The 19,143-nt window shown below is 55.2% G+C and overlaps 10 non-coding genes across 10 annotated transcripts; all 10 read left to right on the top strand.

The window, feature by feature from the left end:
- Positions 1–2,180: 2,180 nt before the first annotated feature.
- LOC132358812 (small nucleolar RNA SNORD116) lies at positions 2,181–2,272 on the top strand. Its single transcript, XR_009500554.1, has one exon. It is a non-coding gene; the product is annotated as a small nucleolar RNA SNORD116 (small nucleolar RNA).
- A 389-nt stretch (positions 2,273–2,661) lies between these two features.
- LOC132358793 (small nucleolar RNA SNORD116) lies at positions 2,662–2,753 on the top strand. Its single transcript, XR_009500536.1, has one exon. It is a non-coding gene; the product is annotated as a small nucleolar RNA SNORD116 (small nucleolar RNA).
- A 2,429-nt stretch (positions 2,754–5,182) lies between these two features.
- Positions 5,183–5,274, top strand: LOC132358836 (small nucleolar RNA SNORD116). The gene has a single exon (XR_009500576.1). It is a non-coding gene; the product is annotated as a small nucleolar RNA SNORD116 (small nucleolar RNA).
- A 2,448-nt stretch (positions 5,275–7,722) lies between these two features.
- Positions 7,723–7,814, top strand: LOC132358811 (small nucleolar RNA SNORD116). Its single transcript, XR_009500553.1, has one exon. It is a non-coding gene; the product is annotated as a small nucleolar RNA SNORD116 (small nucleolar RNA).
- A 389-nt stretch (positions 7,815–8,203) lies between these two features.
- LOC132358873 (small nucleolar RNA SNORD116) lies at positions 8,204–8,295 on the top strand. Its single transcript, XR_009500612.1, has one exon. It is a non-coding gene; the product is annotated as a small nucleolar RNA SNORD116 (small nucleolar RNA).
- Positions 8,296–10,724: 2,429 nt separating this feature from the next.
- On the top strand, positions 10,725–10,816 carry LOC132358832 (small nucleolar RNA SNORD116). Its single transcript, XR_009500574.1, has one exon. It is a non-coding gene; the product is annotated as a small nucleolar RNA SNORD116 (small nucleolar RNA).
- A 2,448-nt stretch (positions 10,817–13,264) lies between these two features.
- LOC132358809 (small nucleolar RNA SNORD116) lies at positions 13,265–13,356 on the top strand. Its single transcript, XR_009500551.1, has one exon. It is a non-coding gene; the product is annotated as a small nucleolar RNA SNORD116 (small nucleolar RNA).
- Positions 13,357–13,745: 389 nt separating this feature from the next.
- On the top strand, positions 13,746–13,837 carry LOC132358872 (small nucleolar RNA SNORD116). Its single transcript, XR_009500611.1, has one exon. It is a non-coding gene; the product is annotated as a small nucleolar RNA SNORD116 (small nucleolar RNA).
- Positions 13,838–16,266: 2,429 nt separating this feature from the next.
- Positions 16,267–16,358, top strand: LOC132358865 (small nucleolar RNA SNORD116). The gene has a single exon (XR_009500604.1). It is a non-coding gene; the product is annotated as a small nucleolar RNA SNORD116 (small nucleolar RNA).
- A 2,448-nt stretch (positions 16,359–18,806) lies between these two features.
- On the top strand, positions 18,807–18,898 carry LOC132358808 (small nucleolar RNA SNORD116). Its single transcript, XR_009500550.1, has one exon. It is a non-coding gene; the product is annotated as a small nucleolar RNA SNORD116 (small nucleolar RNA).
- Positions 18,899–19,143: the final 245 nt, after the last annotated feature.

The following is a 19,143-nucleotide window of genomic DNA, read 5'->3' as shown; positions in this document are numbered from 1 at the left end:
ACCTGCACTTGAGTTCTACAGGCTGCCCCCACCTGCTGGTCATTGCCTTGTGGCCTCAAAGAAACAGAAGTCTGTAGGCTCAGGGTCAGAACAGGATTCCAGGCCTAGGGCAGGCTTCTTTGTCATGTTCTGCTTGGGAGACCAGATGCAGTTTAGGTTTCTCCTGCTGAGGGGAGAAATCAAATGGGCCACTGTTCCTGGGAGTTTGGCCAATCTGATGGCTCCTCCTCGGGTTGTGTCCTGCTTGTGTGTGCTGTGTGAAGGGGCTGGAAAATGCCTTAGTCAAACTTGGTCACGGCAAGCTTCTTTGGTGAGGGGTGGCTCTGGCATCTTGCCGTGACACGTTGGGATCCCGGTGGAGAGAGAGTAAGGCAAGGCGAGTGAAAGAGCCACGTGAGATGGCTGGCTAAGCCCACAGGTTTACTGGTGGGTGGATAGATCGACGGTGGCCATGGGGTTCCCGGAACACATTTGGGATTCCCTCAGGAGCATCTGGAGGCACGTGTAGGGAGGGAATACGGGAGCACATTTGTGGACTGTCCCGCCTCTTTCCTCTCCCTGGTCGATTTGCTTCATGGCGGGTTCTTGTGCCAGCGAATGGTTGCCTTCATGGCACAGTATGGTGTCTTCTCATGGGGGCCGATTTGGAGGCCTTGGGGTGTTTTGTCCCTGTCTGACCACGTTCCCCCTGTGTTGAAGATGTGAAGGTGTTCCTGAGGACAGCCAGGCATCGTTTCTATACCCGGCCCACATAGCGTTCCCTGAGGATTGGAGCTCTACCCGGAGGTCATTGGGTGCCACCGTGCAGAAACAAGGGAGTTGGCTGCCAAGGAAAGGCTGCAGGTTTAAGGGCAGGAGAGGATGTGTGGTGTGGGTGTCATTTTTCCTGCCACCCGCTGGTGCGTCGAGACTGTGGTAACCGGCGAGCCTGGCCACAGGCTAGACAAGTCATACCGGTTCAAGTGTCTAGGCTGTTGTCTGGGTTCTGTCGTTGCATGGCTGTGGGTAACAAGTTGCTTGTAGAGGACCTGGGCCTCAGGGTTTCCCCAATGTCACGTCACTGATGGGCCCAGAGGGTGAAAGTACCAGACACCACTGCAAGTTACACAATTGCTGCAAGGGTTTGCCCCGCCACGTTGGGCGTCGGAATGGTTCCGATGCCATTAGCTTTGTGTGTGGGCCAAGGGTAGGTTGCCAGTCTTGGCAGCAGGCCAGGAAGTCTGGCTGCAGGTGAATCTCCATTGTTCAGTCCAGGAGTTCCTCTGGTGCGTTTTGTCACCGGTCCCTACAAGCTGCTTTTGTTGGAGGTCGTCCCATTTGGCCAAGGGCCGTTCCCTTGTGGAAGATCTCAGGGACCACATTTCCCCTTGAGGGTGAATCCATTGTGTGGAAGCGTATGCGCCAGGAGTGGTTTCGTTCCCCAGAGGGCAGTGGCTTTTACGCTGAGTAATCCCAGTTCCCCTGAGGGTGTCTCAGCAGTTCAGGATGACATCCTTATGCTGTGTCGGTGGGGAGGTGGCTCAGGCAGGAAAGTTCAAGGCCCATACCAGGGGGTTGATGGACGGCCATGCTCTTTGTGCTGATGCCCGTGCACTCTGAAGGCATCTGTGCCACGATGCATTCACGTTTGGCTGTGGACACACAGACATGATGGACTGCAAATGAAATGTTGAGGGGAGATATAGCGCACATCGGTGGGCGGTATCACCCTTTGCCTCTGTGCGCCCGTTCACTTTTCTCAAACATCCCTGTGTTCTGTCACCCTGAGGCATGTGGTGGAGTGCCAGGGAACAAACACCTGCAGCAGCATTGGGCCCTCTGTATAGTCCATGATACCTGGCGAAGTGAGGAGAGTGCGGCAAGGTGAGGCAAGTCAAGGCAAAAGAGTCTCAGCGTGGTTTTGGCGTGAAGTCCTTGAGGCTCCTCGTAGGAACCTTGTGGTGGTGAGTGGAACTTCTTTGCAGAAACCTAGATGTTTGGCCACGGGGACTTGTGCACTGAGACTACACCCTCACCTTCTTGGCTCTTGCAGGGGAACCCCAGATCTGATGCCATGATCCTTAGCTCCATTTGCAGCCCCGTGGGTCGCCTCTGGCCACTCCTGACTGCTGACATGATTGAGATCGGTGGCTGCCCCGCAGTGGAGCCTGCGACTTTGAACGTGCAGCCTTTGAGCAGGTGGATTGATGATGACTCCCATAAATGCACTGCTTGGAACTCTGAACAAATGAATGGGTCTCAGGTTTCTCCGCGGTCATGTCACTGACGGGCCTGGGGGCGAAAATACAAGGCGCCAGGGCAAGTTACCCAGTTGCTGCAAGGGTTTGCCCTGCCAGTTTGGGCATTGGAATATCTCCAATGCCAATAGCTTTCTGTGTGATCCAAGGGCATCGCCTCAGGCTCGACAAGGTTCCTGGTAGAAACCTTGTGGGGGTAAACAGAACTTCTTTGAAGAAACCTAGAAGTTTGGCCACGGGGACTTGTGCCGCGAGACTACACCGTCACATTCTGGGCTCTTCCTGGGGCACCCGAGCTCCGATGCCCTGAGACGTGGGTGCACTTCCTGCCCCGTGGCTCGAGTCTGGCCGCTCCCTACTGCTGAGAGGATTGAGCTTGCTGACAGTCCGCGACTTTGCACGTCCAGCCTTTGAGCAGGAGCGTGGATCTGTGAGGACTCCCATAAATGCATTCCTTGGAAATCTAAACAGAATGAATGAGCAATACCTACCGTCTTCTCATCCTAACTGAGGTCCAGCATGTGGCTCCCAAAGGAAAATTAGGGAGAGGTCCATGTTGCATTTGCTACTGTGGGCGTGCGCAGCAACATTGTTCAAGTGGAGGGTGGCGGGCTTCTCGTGCAGAAAGAGCCATGTGGAAAGGAGCCTGGGATGTCCATCTACGTGGGAAGGCTAAGGACAACTTGACGTCTCTGGGCACCTGAGTCTAGCCAGAACTGCTATCCCCTGCCGCGGTCAGCGTGCGGGTGCGAAAGGAAGCGTGAGCCACTGGTACTCCTCTGGCTTGCCATTGAGATCTACAGGCCACCCTCAAGCTCAGGTCGTTGCCTTGTTCCCGCAAGGAAACAGAAGTCTCTGCACTCAGGGTCAGAGAAGGAGTCCTGGCCAGGCCAGGCGTCTATGTCATGTTCAGCTTGGAAGGTGGGATATAGTTTAGGTTTGCCCTGATGGTCAGGGGAAATCAAATGGGCCACTTTCCCCGGGATTTGGGCGACGCTGATGGCGCCTCCTTGGGTTGTGTCCTGCTTGTGTGTTGTGTGTGGAGAGTTTGGAAAGTGCCTTAGGCAAATCCAGGGGATATCAAGCTACTTAGGTGAAGAGTGGATTCGTTTGGATCCTGGTGGAGAGAGCAACGCAAGGCGAGCGGGAAATACACGGGAGAGTGTTGGCTAAGCCCACAGGCTTACTGTTGGGTGGATAGATCGGTATGGGTGGATATGTCGGTGGACATAGGCTTCCCGGAGCTCTTTTGGGATATCTTCAGGAGCATTTGGAGCCCCGTGTAGGGAAGGAATACAGGTGCACATTCGTGGACCATCCCAACCTTTTCCTCTCCTTTCTCAATGTGCTTCACGGCGGGTCCTTGTTCCAGCGAATGGTGCCTTCACGGCACAGTATGGTGTCTTCTCACTGGGACCGATTTGGAGCCGTTGGGATGTTTTGTCCCTGTGTGGCCTCATTGCCCCTATGTTGAGGATGTTAAGGTGTTCCTTAGGACAGCCCAGCGTCATTGCTATACCAGGTCGGCATAGCATTCCCTGAGGTTTGGAGCTCTTCCCGGAGGTCTTTGGGCCCAACCATGCAGAAAGAAGGGAGTCGGCCGCCAAGGAAACGCTACAGGTTTAAGGGCTGGAGTGAATGTGTGCTGCAGGGGTCATTTTGTCCTGTCACCTTCTGGTGCTGCGAGCCTGTGATCTCCAGCATGCATGGCTTCAAGCCAGAGAAGCCATGCCGGTTCAAGGGTCCAGGATGTTGGGTGCGTTCTCTCATTGCACGGCTGTGGGTGACACGTTGGTTCTGGAGGACCTGGGTCTCATGGTTTCTCCAAGGTCTTTTCCTTGAAGGGAAGAATGCGAATGTGCAAGGTGCTACGATAAGTTACCCAGTTGCTGCAAGTGTTTGGCCCGCCATTTTGGGCATTGGAATGGCTCCCTTGCCATTAGCTTTGGTTGCGGTCCTAGGGAAGTTCCTCTGGCTTGGCAGGAGACCAGGAAGTATGCCTGCTGGTGAGTCTCCCTTGATCAGTCCAGGGGTTCTTCAGGTGCCCTTTGTCACGGGTCCCTTCGAGCCGCTTTTGATGGAGGTTGTCTTATTCAGCCAAGGGCCCTTCCCTTATGGAAGATCTCTCCCCTTGAGGGCGTGTCCACTGTGTTTAATCATAAGGGCCAAACGCGTGTTTGTTCCCATAGAGGGCACTTGCTCTTAGGCTGAGGGGGCACAGTTGTCCTGAGGGTGTCTCAGGGGATCAGGAAGACATCCTTTTGCTGTGATGGAGGGCAGATTGCTCAGGAGAGGAATTTCAGGGCCCGAGACCAGGGGGTTGTTGGTCGGTGGCACTCTTTGTCCTGATGGCCGCACGCTCTGAAGGCGCCAGTGCCACGATGCTTTCACGTTTGCCTGCGGACACACAGGCAAGATGGACAGTAAATGAAATGTTGAGGAGAGATAGAACACACAATGCTGGGTGGTATCGCCCTTTCCCTCGGTGCGCCTGTGCACCCTCCTCAAGCATGCGTGTGTTCTCTCACCCCGAGCCAGGTGGAATGCCAGGGAAGGAATGCCAGCAGCAGCCTGGGGCCATCCGTATAATCCCTGATACCCGTTGAAGTGAGGACGGTGTGGCAAGGCGAGGCCAGCCGAAGGAGTCTCAGAGGGGTGTTGGCGTGCATTCCATGAGGATCCTGCTTTAACCCTTGTTGCGGTAAGCGACACTTCTTTGCTAAACCTAAAGGTTTGGCGATGGGAACGTGTGCACCGGGGCTACACCCTCACCTTCTGGTCTTTTCTCGGGGAACACGAGCTTTGATGCCCTGAGAACTGGCTGCATTTCCTGACCCGTGGCTCGGCTCTGCTGGCCACTTCCGTAACGCTGATATGATTCAGCTCGCTGGCCGTCCCATGGTGGAATCTGCAACTTTGCATGTCCACCGTTTGAGCATGTGCTTGGATCGATGATGACTCCCACAAATGCATTCCTTGGAAATCTGAACAAAATGAGTGAGAAATCCCTACCGTCTCCTCGTTGGAACTGAGGTCCAGCACGTGGCTCCCCAAAGGAAAGTAGGGAGAGGTTCACGTTGCATTTGCGGCCGTGGGTGTCTACAGCCACGTTGTTCAAGTTGAGGGTTGTGGTCATCTCCTGGGGAGAAGAGCCATTGGGAAAGGAGCCTGGGATGCCAATCCAGGTGGGAAGGCTTGGGACAGCGTGCCGTCTCTGGGTTCCTTGGTCTAGCCAGGACTGCTGTCCCCTGCCACGGTTCAGCATGCAGGTAGGAGAGGAAGCGTGAGCCATTGCTCGTCCTGCCACCTGCACTTGAGTTCTACAGGCTGCCCCCACCTGCTGGTCATTGCCTTGTGGCCTCAAAGAAACAGAAGTCTGTAGGCTCAGGGTCAGAACAGGATTCCAGGCCTAGGGCAGGCTTCTTTGTCATGTTCTGCTTGGGAGACCAGATGCAGTTTAGGTTTCTCCTGCTGAGGGGAGAAATCAAATGGGCCACTGTTCCTGGGAGTTTGGCCAATCTGATGGCTCCTCCTCGGGTTGTGTCCTGCTTGTGTGTGCTGTGTGAAGGGGCTGGAAAATGCCTTAGTCAAACTTGGTCACGGCAAGCTTCTTTGGTGAGGGGTGGCTCTGGCATCTTGCCGTGACACGTTGGGATCCCGGTGGAGAGAGAGTAAGGCAAGGCGAGTGAAAGAGCCACGTGAGATGGCTGGCTAAGCCCACAGGTTTACTGGTGGGTGGATAGATCGACGGTGGCCATGGGGTTCCCGGAACACATTTGGGATTCCCTCAGGAGCATCTGGAGGCACGTGTAGGGAGGGAATACGGGAGCACATTTGTGGACTGTCCCGCCTCTTTCCTCTCCCTGGTCGATTTGCTTCATGGCGGGTTCTTGTGCCAGCGAATGGTTGCCTTCATGGCACAGTATGGTGTCTTCTCATGGGGGCCGATTTGGAGGCCTTGGGGTGTTTTGTCCCTGTCTGACCACGTTCCCCCTGTGTTGAAGATGTGAAGGTGTTCCTGAGGACAGCCAGGCATCGTTTCTATACCCGGCCCACATAGCGTTCCCTGAGGATTGGAGCTCTACCCGGAGGTCATTGGGTGCCACCGTGCAGAAACAAGGGAGTTGGCTGCCAAGGAAAGGCTGCAGGTTTAAGGGCAGGAGAGGATGTGTGGTGTGGGTGTCATTTTTCCTGCCACCCGCTGGTGCGTCGAGACTGTGGTAACCGGCGAGCCTGGCCACAGGCTAGACAAGTCATACCGGTTCAAGTGTCTAGGCTGTTGTCTGGGTTCTGTCGTTGCATGGCTGTGGGTAACAAGTTGCTTGTAGAGGACCTGGGCCTCAGGGTTTCCCCAATGTCACGTCACTGATGGGCCCAGAGGGTGAAAGTACCAGACACCACTGCAAGTTACACAATTGCTGCAAGGGTTTGCCCCGCCACGTTGGGCGTCGGAATGGTTCCGATGCCATTAGCTTTGTGTGTGGGCCAAGGGTAGGTTGCCAGTCTTGGCAGCAGGCCAGGAAGTCTGGCTGCAGGTGAATCTCCATTGTTCAGTCCAGGAGTTCCTCTGGTGCGTTTTGTCACCGGTCCCTACAAGCTGCTTTTGTTGGAGGTCGTCCCATTTGGCCAAGGGCCGTTCCCTTGTGGAAGATCTCAGGGACCACATTTCCCCTTGAGGGTGAATCCATTGTGTGGAAGCATATGCGCCAGGAGTGGTTTCGTTCCCCAGAGGGCAGTGGCTCTTACGCTGAGTAATCCCAGTTCCCCTGAGGGTGTCTCAGCAGTTCAGGATGACATCCTTATGCTGTGTCGGCGGGGAGGTGGCTCAGGCAGGAAAGTTCAAGGCCCATACCGGGGCGTTGATGGACGACTGTGCTCTTTGTGCTGATGCCCGTGCGCTCTGAAGGCATCTGTGCCACGATGCATTCACGTTTGGCTGTGGACACACAGACATGATGGACTGCAAATGAAATGTTGAGGGGAGATATAGCGCACGTCAGTGGGCGGTATCACCCTTTGCCTCTGTGCGCCCGTTCACTTTTCTCAAACATCCCTGTGTTCTGTCACCCTGAGGCATGTGGTGGAGTGCCAGGGAACAAACACCTGCAGCAGCATAGGGCCCTCTGTATAGTCCATGATACCTGGCGAAGTGAGGAGAGTGCGGCAAGGTGAGGCAAGTCAAGGCAAAAGAGTCTCAGCGTGGTTTTGGCGTGAAGTCCTTGAGGCTCCTCGTAGGAACCTTGTGGTGGTGAGTGGAACTTCTTTGCAGAAACCTAGATGTTTGGCCACGGGGACTTGTGCACTGAGACTACACCCTCACCTTCTTGGCTCTTGCAGGGGAACCCCAGATCTGATGCCATGATCCTTAGCTCCATTTGCAGCCCCGTGGGTCGCCTCTGGCCACTCCTGACTGCTGACATGATTGAGATCGGTGGCTGCCCCGCAGTGGAGCCTGCGACTTTGAACGTGCAGCCTTTGAGCAGGTGGATTGATGATGACTCCCATAAATGCACTGCTTGGAACTCTGAACAAATGAATGGGTCTCAGGTTTCTCCGCGGTCATGTCACTGACGGGCCTGGGGGCGAAAATACAAGGCGCCAGGGCAAGTAACCCAGTTGCTGCAAGGGTTTGCCCTGCCAGTTTGGGCATTGGAATATCTCCGATGCCAATAGCTTTCTGTGTGATCCAAGGGCATCGCCTCTGGCTCGACAAGGTTCCTGGTAGGAACCTTGTGGGGGTAAACGGAACTTCTTTGAAGAAACCTAGAAGTTTGGCCACGGGGACTTGTGCCACGAGACTACACCATCACATTCTGGGCTCTTCCTGGGGCACCCGAGCTCCGATGCCCTGAGACGTGGGTGCACTTCCTGCCCCGTGGCTCGAGTCTGGCCGCTCCCTACTGCTGAGAGGATTGAGCTTGCTGACAGTCCGCGACTTTGCACGTCCAGCCTTTGAGCAGGAGCGTGGATCAGTGAGGACTCCCATAAATGCATTCCTTGGAAATCTAAACAGAATGAATGAGCAATACCTACCGTCTTCTCATCCTAACTGAGGTCCAGCACGTGGCTCCCAAAGGAAAATTAGGGAGAGGTCCATGTTGCATTTGCTACTGTGGGCGTGCGCAGCAACATTGTTCAAGTGGAGGGTGGCGGGCTTCTCGTGCAGAAAGAGCCATGTGGAAAGGAGCCTGGGATGTCCATCTACGTGGGAAGGCTAAGGACAACTTGACGTCTCTGGGCACCTGAGTCTAGCCAGAACTGCTATCCCCTGCCGCGGTCAGCGTGCGGGTGCGAAAGGAAGCGTGAGCCACTGGTACTCCTCTGGCTTGCCATTGAGATCTACAGGCCACCCTCAAGCTCAGGTCGTTGCCTTGTTCCCGCAAGGAAACAGAAGTCTCTGCACTCAGGGTCAGAGAAGGAGTCCTGGCCAGGCCAGGCGTCTATGTCATGTTCAGCTTGGGAGGTGGGATATAGTTTAGGTTTGCCCTGATGGTCGGGGGAAATCAAATGGGCCACTGTCCCCGGGATTTGGGCGACGCTGATGGCGCCTCCTTGGGTTGTGTCCTGCTTGTGTGTTGTGTGTGGAGAGTTTGGAAAGTGCCTTAGGCAAATCCAGGGGATATCAAGCTACTTAGGTGAGGGGTGGATTCGTTTGGATCCTGGTGGAGAGAGCAAGGCAAGGCAAGCGGGAAATACACGGGAGAGTGTTGACTAAGCCCACAGGCTTACTGTTGGGTGGATAGATCGGTATGGGTGGATATGTCGGTGGACATAGGGTTCCCGGAACTCTTTTGGGATATCTTCAGGAGCATTTGGAGCCCCGTGTAGGGAAGGAATACAGGTGCACATTCGTGGACCATCCCAACCTTTTCCTCTCCTTTCTCAATGTGCTTCACGGCGGGTCCTTGTTCCAGCGAATGGTGCCTTCACGGCACAGTATGGTGTCTTCTCACTGGGACCGATTTGGAGCCGTTGGGATGTTTTGTCCCTGTGTGGCCTCATTGCCCCTATGTTGAGGATGTTAAGGTGTTCCTTAGGACAGCCCAGCGTCATTGCTATACCAGGTCGGCATAGCATTCCCTGAGGTTTGGAGCTCTTCCCGGAGGTCTTTGGGCCCAACCATGCAGTAAGAAGGGAGTCGGCCGCCAAGGCAACGCTACAGGTTTAAGGGCTGGAGTGAATGTGTGCTGCAGGGGTCATTTTGTCCTGCCACCTTCTGGTGCTGCGAGCCTGTGATCTCCAGCATGCATGGCTTCAAGCCAGAGAAGCCATGCCGGTTCAAGGGTCCAGGATGTTGGGTGCGTTCTCTCATTGCACGGCTGTGGGTGACACGTTGGTTCTGGAGGACCTGGGTCTCATGGTTTCTCCAAGGTCTTGTCCTTGAAGGGAAGAATGCGAATGTGCAAGGTGCTACGATAAGTTACCCAGTTGCTGCAAGTGTTTGGCCCGCCATTTTGGGCATTGGAATGGCTCCCTTGCCATTAGCTTTGGTTGCGGTCCTAGGGAAGTTCCTCTGGCTTGGCAGGAGACCAGGAAGTATGCCTGCTGGTGAGTCTCCCTTGATCAGTCCAGGGGTTCTTCAGGTGCCCTTTGTCACGGGTCCCTTCGAGCCGCTTTTGATGGAGGTCGTCTTATTCAGCCAAGGGCCCTTCCCTTATGGAAGATCTCTCCCCTTGAGGGCGTGTCCACTGTGTTTAATCATAAGGGCCAAACGCGTGTTTGTTCCCATAGAGGGCACTTGCTCTTAGGCTGAGGGGGCACAGTTGTCCTGAGGGTGTCTCAGGGGATCAGGAAGACATCCTTTTGCTGTGATGGAGGGCAGATTGCTCAGGAGAGGAATTTCAGGGCCCGAGACCAGGGGGTTGTTGGTCGGTGGCACTCTTTGTCCTGATGGCCGCACGCTCTGAAGGCGCCAGTGCCACGATGCTTTCACGTTTGCCTGCGGACACACAGGCAAGATGGACAGTAAATGAAATGTTGAGGAGAGATAGAACACACAATGCTGGGTGGTATCGCCCTTTCCCTCGGTGCGCCTGTGCACCCTCCTCAAGCATGCGTGTGTTCTCTCACCCCGAGCCAGGTGGAATGCCAGGGAAGGAATGCCAGCAGCAGCCTGGGGCCATCCGTATAATCCCTGATACCCGTTGAAGTGAGGACGGTGTGGCAAGGCGAGGCCAGCCGAAGGAGTCTCAGAGGGGTGTTGGCGTGCATTCCATGAGGATCCTGCTTTAACCCTTGTTGCGGTAAGCGACACTTCTTTGCTAAACCTAAAGGTTTGGCGATGGGAACGTGTGCACCGGGGCTACACCCTCACCTTCTGGTCTTTTCTCGGGGAACACGAGCTTTGATGCCCTGAGAACTGGCTGCATTTCCTGACCCGTGGCTCGGCTCTGCTGGCCACTTCCGTAACGCTGATATGATTCAGCTCGCTGGCCGTCCCATGGTGGAATCTGCAACTTTGCATGTCCACCGTTTGAGCATGTGCTTGGATCGATGATGACTCCCACAAATGCATTCCTTGGAAATCTGAACAAAATGAGTGAGAAATCCCTACCGTCTCCTCGTTGGAACTGAGGTCCAGCACGTGGCTCCCCAAAGGAAAGTAGGGAGAGGTTCACGTTGCATTTGCGGCCGTGGGTGTCTACAGCCACGTTGTTCAAGTTGAGGGTTGTGGTCATCTCCTGGGGAGAAGAGCCATTGGGAAAGGAGCCTGGGATGCCAATCCAGGTGGGAAGGCTTGGGACAGCGTGCCGTCTCTGGGTTCCTTGGTCTAGCCAGGACTGCTGTCCCCTGCCACGGTTCAGCATGCAGGTAGGAGAGGAAGCGTGAGCCATTGCTCGTCCTGCCACCTGCACTTGAGTTCTACAGGCTGCCCCCACCTGCTGGTCATTGCCTTGTGGCCTCAAAGAAACAGAAGTCTGTAGGCTCAGGGTCAGAACAGGATTCCAGGCCTAGGGCAGGCTTCTTTGTCATGTTCTGCTTGGGAGACCAGATGCAGTTTAGGTTTCTCCTGCTGAGGGGAGAAATCAAATGGGCCACTGTTCCTGGGAGTTTGGCCAATCTGATGGCTCCTCCTCGGGTTGTGTCCTGCTTGTGTGTGCTGTGTGAAGGGGCTGGAAAATGCCTTAGTCAAACTTGGTCACGGCAAGCTTCTTTGGTGAGGGGTGGCTCTGGCATCTTGCCATGACACGTTGGGATCCCGGTGGAGAGAGAGTAAGGCAAGGCGAGTGAAAGAGCCACGTGAGATGGCTGGCTAAGCCCACAGGTTTACTGGTGGGTGGATAGATCGACGGTGGCCATGGGGTTCCCGGAACACATTTGGGATTCCCTCAGGAGCATCTGGAGGCACGTGTAGGGAGGGAATACGGGAGCACATTTGTGGACTGTCCCGCCTCTTTCCTCTCCCTGGTCGATTTGCTTCATGGCGGGTTCTTGTGCCAGCGAATGGTTGCCTTCATGGCACAGTATGGTGTCTTCTCATGGGGGCCGATTTGGAGGCCTTGGGGTGTTTTGTCCCTGTCTGACCACGTTCCCCCTGTGTTGAAGATGTGAAGGTGTTCCTGAGGACAGCCAGGCATCGTTTCTATACCCGGCCCACATAGCGTTCCCTGAGGATTGGAGCTCTACCCGGAGGTCATTGGGTGCCACCGTGCAGAAACAAGGGAGTTGGCTGCCAAGGAAAGGCTGCAGGTTTAAGGGCAGGAGAGGATGTGTGGTGTGGGTGTCATTTTTCCTGCCACCCGCTGGTGCGTCGAGACTGTGGTAACCGGCGAGCCTGGCCACAGGCTAGACAAGTCATACCGGTTCAAGTGTCTAGGCTGTTGTCTGGGTTCTGTCGTTGCATGGCTGTGGGTAACAAGTTGCTTGTAGAGGACCTGGGCCTCAGGGTTTCCCCAATGTCACGTCACTGATGGGCCCAGAGGGTGAAAGTACCAGACACCACTGCAAGTTACACAATTGCTGCAAGGGTTTGCCCCGCCACGTTGGGCGTCGGAATGGTTCCGATGCCATTAGCTTTGTGTGTGGGCCAAGGGTAGGTTGCCAGTCTTGGCAGCAGGCCAGGAAGTCTGGCTGCAGGTGAATCTCCATTGTTCAGTCCAGGAGTTCCTCTGGTGCGTTTTGTCACCGGTCCCTACAAGCTGCTTTTGTTGGAGCTCGTCCCATTTGGCCAAGGGCTGTTCCCTTGTAGAAGATCTCAGGGACCACATTTCCCCTTGAGGGTGAATCCATTGTGTGGAAGCGTATGCGCCAGGAGTGGTTTGGTTCCCCAGAGGGCAGTGGCTTTTACGCTGAGTAATCCCAGTTCCCCTGAGGGTGTCTCAGCAGTTCAGGATGACATCCTTATGCTGTGTCGGCGGGGAGGTGGCTCAGGCAGGAAAGTTCAAGGCCCATACCGGGGCGTTGATGGACGACTGTGCTCTTTGTGCTGATGCCCGTGCGCTCTGAAGGCATCTGTGCCACGATGCATTCACGTTTGGCTGTGGACACACAGACATGATGGACTGCAAATGAAATGTTGAGGGGAGATATAGCGCACGTCGGTGGGCGGTATCACCCTTTGCCTCTGTGCGCCCGTTCACTTTTCTCAAACATCCCTGTGTTCTGTCACCCTGAGGCATGTGGTGGAGTGCCAGGGAACAAACACCTGCAGCAGCATAGGGCCCTCTGTATAGTCCATGATACCTGGCGAAGTGAGGAGAGTGCGGCAAGGTGAGGCAAGTCAAGGCAAAAGAGTCTCAGCGTGGTTTTGGCGTGAAGTCCTTGAGGCTCCTCGTAGGAACCTTGTGGTGGTGAGTGGAACTTCTTTGCAGAAACCTAGATGTTTGGCCACGGGGACTTGTGCACTGAGACTACACCCTCACCTTCTTGGCTCTTGCAGGGGAACCCCAGATCTGATGCCATGATCCTTAGCTCCATTTGCAGCCCCGTGGGTCGCCTCTGGCCACTCCTGACTGCTGACATGATTGAGATCGGTGGCTGCCCCGCAGTGGAGCCTGCGACTTTGAACGTGCAGCCTTTGAGCAGGTGGATTGATGATGACTCCCATAAATGCACTGCTTGGAACTCTGAACAAATGAATGGGTCTCAGGTTTCTCCGCGGTCATGTCACTGACGGGCCTGGGGGCGAAAATACAAGGCGCCAGGGCAAGTAACCCAGTTGCTGCAAGGGTTTGCCCTGCCAGTTTGGGCATTGGAATATCTCCGATGCCAATAGCTTTCTGTGTGATCCAAGGGCATCGCCTCTGGCTCGACAAGGTTCCTGGTAGGAACCTTGTGGGGGTAAACGGAACTTCTTTGAAGAAACCTAGAAGTTTGGCCACGGGGACTTGTGCTACGAGACTACACCGTCACATTCTGGGCTCTTCCTGGGGCACCCGAGCTCCGATGCCCTGAGACGTGGGTGCACTTCCTGCCCCGTGGCTCGAGTCTGGCCGCTCCCTACTGCTGAGAGGATTGAGCTTGCTGACAGTCCGCGACTTTGCACGTCCAGCCTTTGAGCAGGAGCGTGGATCAGTGAGGACTCCCATAAATGCATTCCTTGGAAATCTAAACAGAATGAATGAGCAATACCTACCGTCTTCTCATCCTAACTGAGGTCCAGCACGTGGCTCCCAAAGGAAAATTAGGGAGAGGTCCATGTTGCATTTGCTACTGTGGGCGTGCGCAGCAACATTGTTCAAGTGGAGGGTGGCGGGCTTCTCGTGCAGAAAGAGCCATGTGGAAAGGAGCCTGGGATGTCCATCTACGTGGGAAGGCTAAGGACAACTTGACGTCTCTGGGCACCTGAGTCTAGCCAGAACTGCTATCCCCTGCCGCGGTCAGCGTGCGGGTGCGAAAGGAAGCGTGAGCCACTGGTACTCCTCTGGCTTGCCATTGAGATCTACAGGCCACCCTCAAGCTCAGGTCGTTGCCTTGTTCCCGCAAGGAAACAGAAGTCTCTGCACTCAGGGTCAGAGAAGGAGTCCTGGCCAGGCCAGGCGTCTATGTCATGTTCAGCTTGGGAGGTGGGATATAGTTTAGGTTTGCCCTGATGGTCGGGGGAAATCAAATGGGCCACTGTCCCCGGGATTTGGGCGACGCTGATGGCGCCTCCTTGGGTTGTGTCCTGCTTGTGTGTTGTGTGTGGAGAGTTTGGAAAGTGCCTTAGGCAAATCCAGGGGATATCAAGCTACTTAGGTGAGGGGTGGATTCGTTTGGATCCTGGTGGAGAGAGCAAGGCAAGGCAAGCGGGAAATACACGGGAGAGTGTTGACTAAGCCCACAGGCTTACTGTTGGGTGGATAGATCGGTATGGGTGGATATGTCGGTGGACATAGGGTTCCCGGAACTCTTTTGGGATATCTTCAGGAGCATTTGGAGCCCCGTGTAGGGAAGGAATACAGGTGCACATTCGTGGACCATCCCAACCTTTTCCTCTCCTTTCTCAATGTGCTTCACGGCGGGTCCTTGTTCCAGCGAATGGTGCCTTCACGGCACAGTATGGTGTCTTCTCACTGGGACCGATTTGGAGCCGTTGGGATGTTTTGTCCCTGTGTGGCCTCATTGCCCCTATGTTGAGGATGTTAAGGTGTTCCTTAGGACAGCCCAGCGTCATTGCTATACCAGGTCGGCATAGCATTCCCTGAGGTTTGGAGCTCTTCCCGGAGGTCTTTGGGCCCAACCATGCAGTAAGAAGGGAGTCGGCCGCCAAGGCAACGCTACAGGTTTAAGGGCTGGAGTGAATGTGTGCTGCAGGGGTCATTTTGTCCTGCCACCTTCTGGTGCTGCGAGCCTGTGATCTCCAGCATGCATGGCTTCAAGCCAGAGAAGCCATGCCGGTTCAAGGGTCCAGGATGTTGGGTGCGTTCTCTCATTGCACGGCTGTGGGTGACACGTTGGTTCTGGAGGACCTGGGTCTCATGGTTTCTCCAAGGTCTTGTCCTTGAAGGGAAGAATGCGAATGTGCAAGGTGCTACGATAAGTTACCCAGTTGCTGCAAGTGTTTGGCCCGCCATTTTGGGCATTGGAATGGCTCCCTTGCCATTAGCTTTGGTTGCGGTCCTAGGGAAGTTCCTCTGGCTTGGCAGGAGACCAGGAAGTATGCCTGCTGGTGAGTCTCCCTTGATCAGTCCAGGGGTTCTTCAGGTGCCCTTTGTCACGGGTCCCTTCGAGCCGCTTTTGATGGAGGTCGTCTTATTCAGCCAAGGGCCCTTCCCTTATGGAAGATCTCTCCCCTTGAGGGCGTGTCCACTGTGTTTAATCATAAGGGCCAAACGCGTGTTTGTTCCCATAGAGGGCACTTGCTCTTAGGCTGAGGGGGCACAGTTGTCCTGAGGGTGTCTCAGGGGATCAGGAAGACATCCTTTTGCTGTGATGGAGGGCAGATTGCTCAGGAGAGGAATTTCAGGGCCCGAGACCAGGGGGTTGTTGGTCGGTGGCACTCTTTGTCCTGATGGCCGCACGCTCTGAAGGCGCCAGTGCCACGATGCTTTCACGTTTGCCTGCGGACACACAGGCAAGATGGACAGTAAATGAAATGTTGAGGAGAGATAGAACACACAATGCTGGGTGGTATCGCCCTTTCCCTCGGTGCGCCTGTGCACCCTCCTCAAGCATGCGTGTGTTCTCTCACCCCGAGCCAGGTGGAATGCCAGGGAAGGAATGCCAGCAGCAGCCTGGGGCCATCCGTATAATCCCTGATACCCGTTGAAGTGAGGACGGTGTGGCAAGGCGAGGCCAGCCGAAGGAGTCTCAGAGGGGTGTTGGCGTGCATTCCATGAGGATCCTGCTTTAACCCTTGTTGCGGTAAGCGACACTTCTTTGCTAAACCTAAAGGTTTGGCGATGGGAACGTGTGCACCGGGGCTACACCCTCACCTTCTGGTCTTTTCTCGGGGAACACGAGCTTTGATGCCCTGAGAACTGGCTGCATTTCCTGACCCGTGGCTCGGCTCTGCTGGCCACTTCCGTAACGCTGATATGATTCAGCTCGCTGGCCGTCCCATGGTGGAATCTGCAACTTTGCATGTCCACCGTTTGAGCATGTGCTTGGATCGATGATGACTCCCACAAATGCATTCCTTGGAAATCTGAACAAAATGAGTGAGAAATCCCTACCGTCTCCTCATTGGAACTGAGGTCCAGCACGTGGCTCCCCAAAGGAAAGTAGGGAGAGGTTCACGTTGCATTTGCGGCCGTGGGTGTCTACAGCCACGTTGTTCAAGTTGAGGGTTGTGGTCATCTCCTGGGGAGAAGAGCCATTGGGAAAGGAGCCTGGGATGCCAATCCAGGTGGGAAGGCTTGGGACAGCGTGCCGTCTCTGGGTTCCTTGGTCTAGCCAGGACTGCTGTCCCCTGCCACGGTTCAGCATGCAGGTAGGAGAGGAAGCGTGAGCCATTGCTCGTCCTGCCACCTGCACTTGAGTTCTACAGGCTGCCCCCACCTGCTGGTCATTGCCTTGTGGCCTCAAAGAAACAGAAGTCTGTAGGCTCAGGGTCAGAACAGGATTCCAGGCCTAGGGCAGGCTTCTTTGTCATGTTCTGCTTGGGAGACCAGATGCAGTTTAGGTTTCTCCTGCTGAGGGGAGAAATCAAATGGGCCACTGTTCCTGGGAGTTTGGCCAATCTGATGGCTCCTCCTCGGGTTGTGTCCTGCTTGTGTGTGCTGTGTGAAGGGGCTGGAAAATGCCTTAGTCAAACTTGGTCACGGCAAGCTTCTTTGGTGAGGGGTGGCTCTGGCATCTTGCCGTGACACGTTGGGATCCCGGTGGAGAGAGAGTAAGGCAAGGCGAGTGAAAGAGACACGTGAGATGGCTGGCTAAGCCCACAGGTTTACTGGTGGGTGGATAGATCGACGGTGGCCATGGGGTTCCCGGAACACATTTGGGATTCCCTCAGGAGCATCTGGAGGCACGTGTAGGGAGGGAATACGGGAGCACATTTGTGGACTGTCCCGCCTCTTTCCTCTCCCTGGTCGATTTGCTTCATGGCGGGTTCTTGTGCCAGCGAATGGTTGCCTTCATGGCACAGTATGGTGTCTTCTCATGGGGGCCGATTTGGAGGCCTTGGGGTGTTTTGTCCCTGTCTGACCACGTTCCCCCTGTGTTGAAGATGTGAAGGTGTTCCTGAGGACAGCCAGGCATCGTTTCTATACCCGGCCCACATAGCGTTCCCTGAGGATTGGAGCTCTACCCGGAGGTCATTGGGTGCCACCGTGCAGAAACAAGGGAGTTGGCTGCCAAGGAAAGGCTGCAGGTTTAAGGGCAGGAGAGGATGTGTGGTGTGGGTGTCATTTTTCCTGCCACCCGCTGGTGCGTCGAGACTGTGGTAACCGGCGAGCCTGGCCACAGGCTAGACAAGTCATACCGGTTCAAGTGTCTAGGCTGTTGTCTGGGTTCTGTCGTTGCATGGCTGTGGGTAACAAGTTGCTTGTAGAGGACCTGGGCCTCAGGGTTTCCCCAATGTCACGTCACTGATGGGCCCAGAGGGTGAAAGTACCAGACACCACTGCAAGTTACACAATTGCTGCAAGGGTTTGCCCCGCCACGTTGGGCGTCGGAATGGTTCCGATGCCATTAGCTTTGTGTGTGGGCCAAGGGTAGGTTGCCAGTCTTGGCAGCAGGCCAGGAAGTCTGGCTGCAGGTGAATCTCCATTGTTCAGTCCAGGAGTTCCTCTGGTGCGTTTTGTCACCGGTCCCTACAAGCTGCTTTTGTTGGAGGTCGTCCCATTTGGCCAAGGGCCGTTCCCTTGTGGAAGATCTCAGGGACCACATTTCCCCTTGAGGGTGAATCCATTGTGTGGAAGCATATGCGCCAGGAGTGGTTTCGTTCCCCAGAGGGCAGTGGCTCTTACGCTGAGTAATCCCAGTTCCCCTGAGGGTGTCTCAGCAGTTCAGGATGACATCCTTATGCTGTGTCGGCGGGGAGGTGGCTCAGGCAGGAAAGTTCAAGGCCCATACCGGGGCGTTGATGGACGACTGTGCTCTTTGTGCTGATGCCCGTGCGCTCTGAAGGCATCTGTGCCACGATGCATTCACGTTTGGCTGTGGACACACAGACATGATGGACTGCAAATGAAATGTTGAGGGGAGATATAGCGCACGTCAGTGGGCGGTATCACCCTTTGCCTCTGTGCGCCCGTTCACTTTTCTCAAACATCCCTGTGTTCTGTCACCCTGAGGCATGTGGTGGAGTGCCAGGGAACAAACACCTGCAGCAGCATAGGGCCCTCTGTATAGTCCATGATACCTGGCGAAGTGAGGAGAGTGCGGCAAGGTGAGGCAAGTCAAGGCAAAAGAGTCTCAGCGTGGTTTTGGCGTGAAGTCCTTGAGGCTCCTCGTAGGAACCTTGTGGTGGTGAATGGAACTTCTTTGCAGAAACCTAGATGTTTGGCCACGGGGACTTGTGCACTGAGACTACACCCTCACCTTCTTGGCTCTTGCAGGGGAACCCCAGATCTGATGCCATGATCCTTAGCTCCATTTGCAGCCCCGTGGGTCGCCTCTGGCCACTCCTGACTGCTGACATGATTGAGATCGGTGGCTGCCCCGCAGTGGAGCCTGCGACTTTGAACGTGCAGCCTTTGAGCAGGTGGATTGATGATGACTCCCATAAATGCACTGCTTGGAACTCTGAACAAATGAATGGGTCTCAGGTTTCTCCGCGGTCATGTCACTGACGGGCCTGGGGGCGAAAATACAAGGCGCCAGGGCAAGTAACCCAGTTGCTGCAAGGGTTTGCCCTGCCAGTTTGGGCATTGGAATATCTCCGATGCCAATAGCTTTCTGTGTGATCCAAGGGCATCGCCTCTGGCTCGACAAGGTTCCTGGTAGGAACCTTGTGGGGGTAAACGGAACTTCTTTGAAGAAACCTAGAAGTTTGGCCACGGGGACTTGTGCCACGAGACTACACCATCACATTCTGGGCTCT

The sequence above is a fragment of the Balaenoptera ricei genome, unplaced genomic scaffold (genome assembly GCF_028023285.1).
Source record: "Balaenoptera ricei isolate mBalRic1 unplaced genomic scaffold, mBalRic1.hap2 scaffold_417, whole genome shotgun sequence".
Taxonomy (NCBI): Eukaryota; Metazoa; Chordata; class Mammalia; order Artiodactyla; family Balaenopteridae; genus Balaenoptera; species Balaenoptera ricei.
This window is presented reverse-complemented; position numbering and strand designations above follow the sequence as displayed.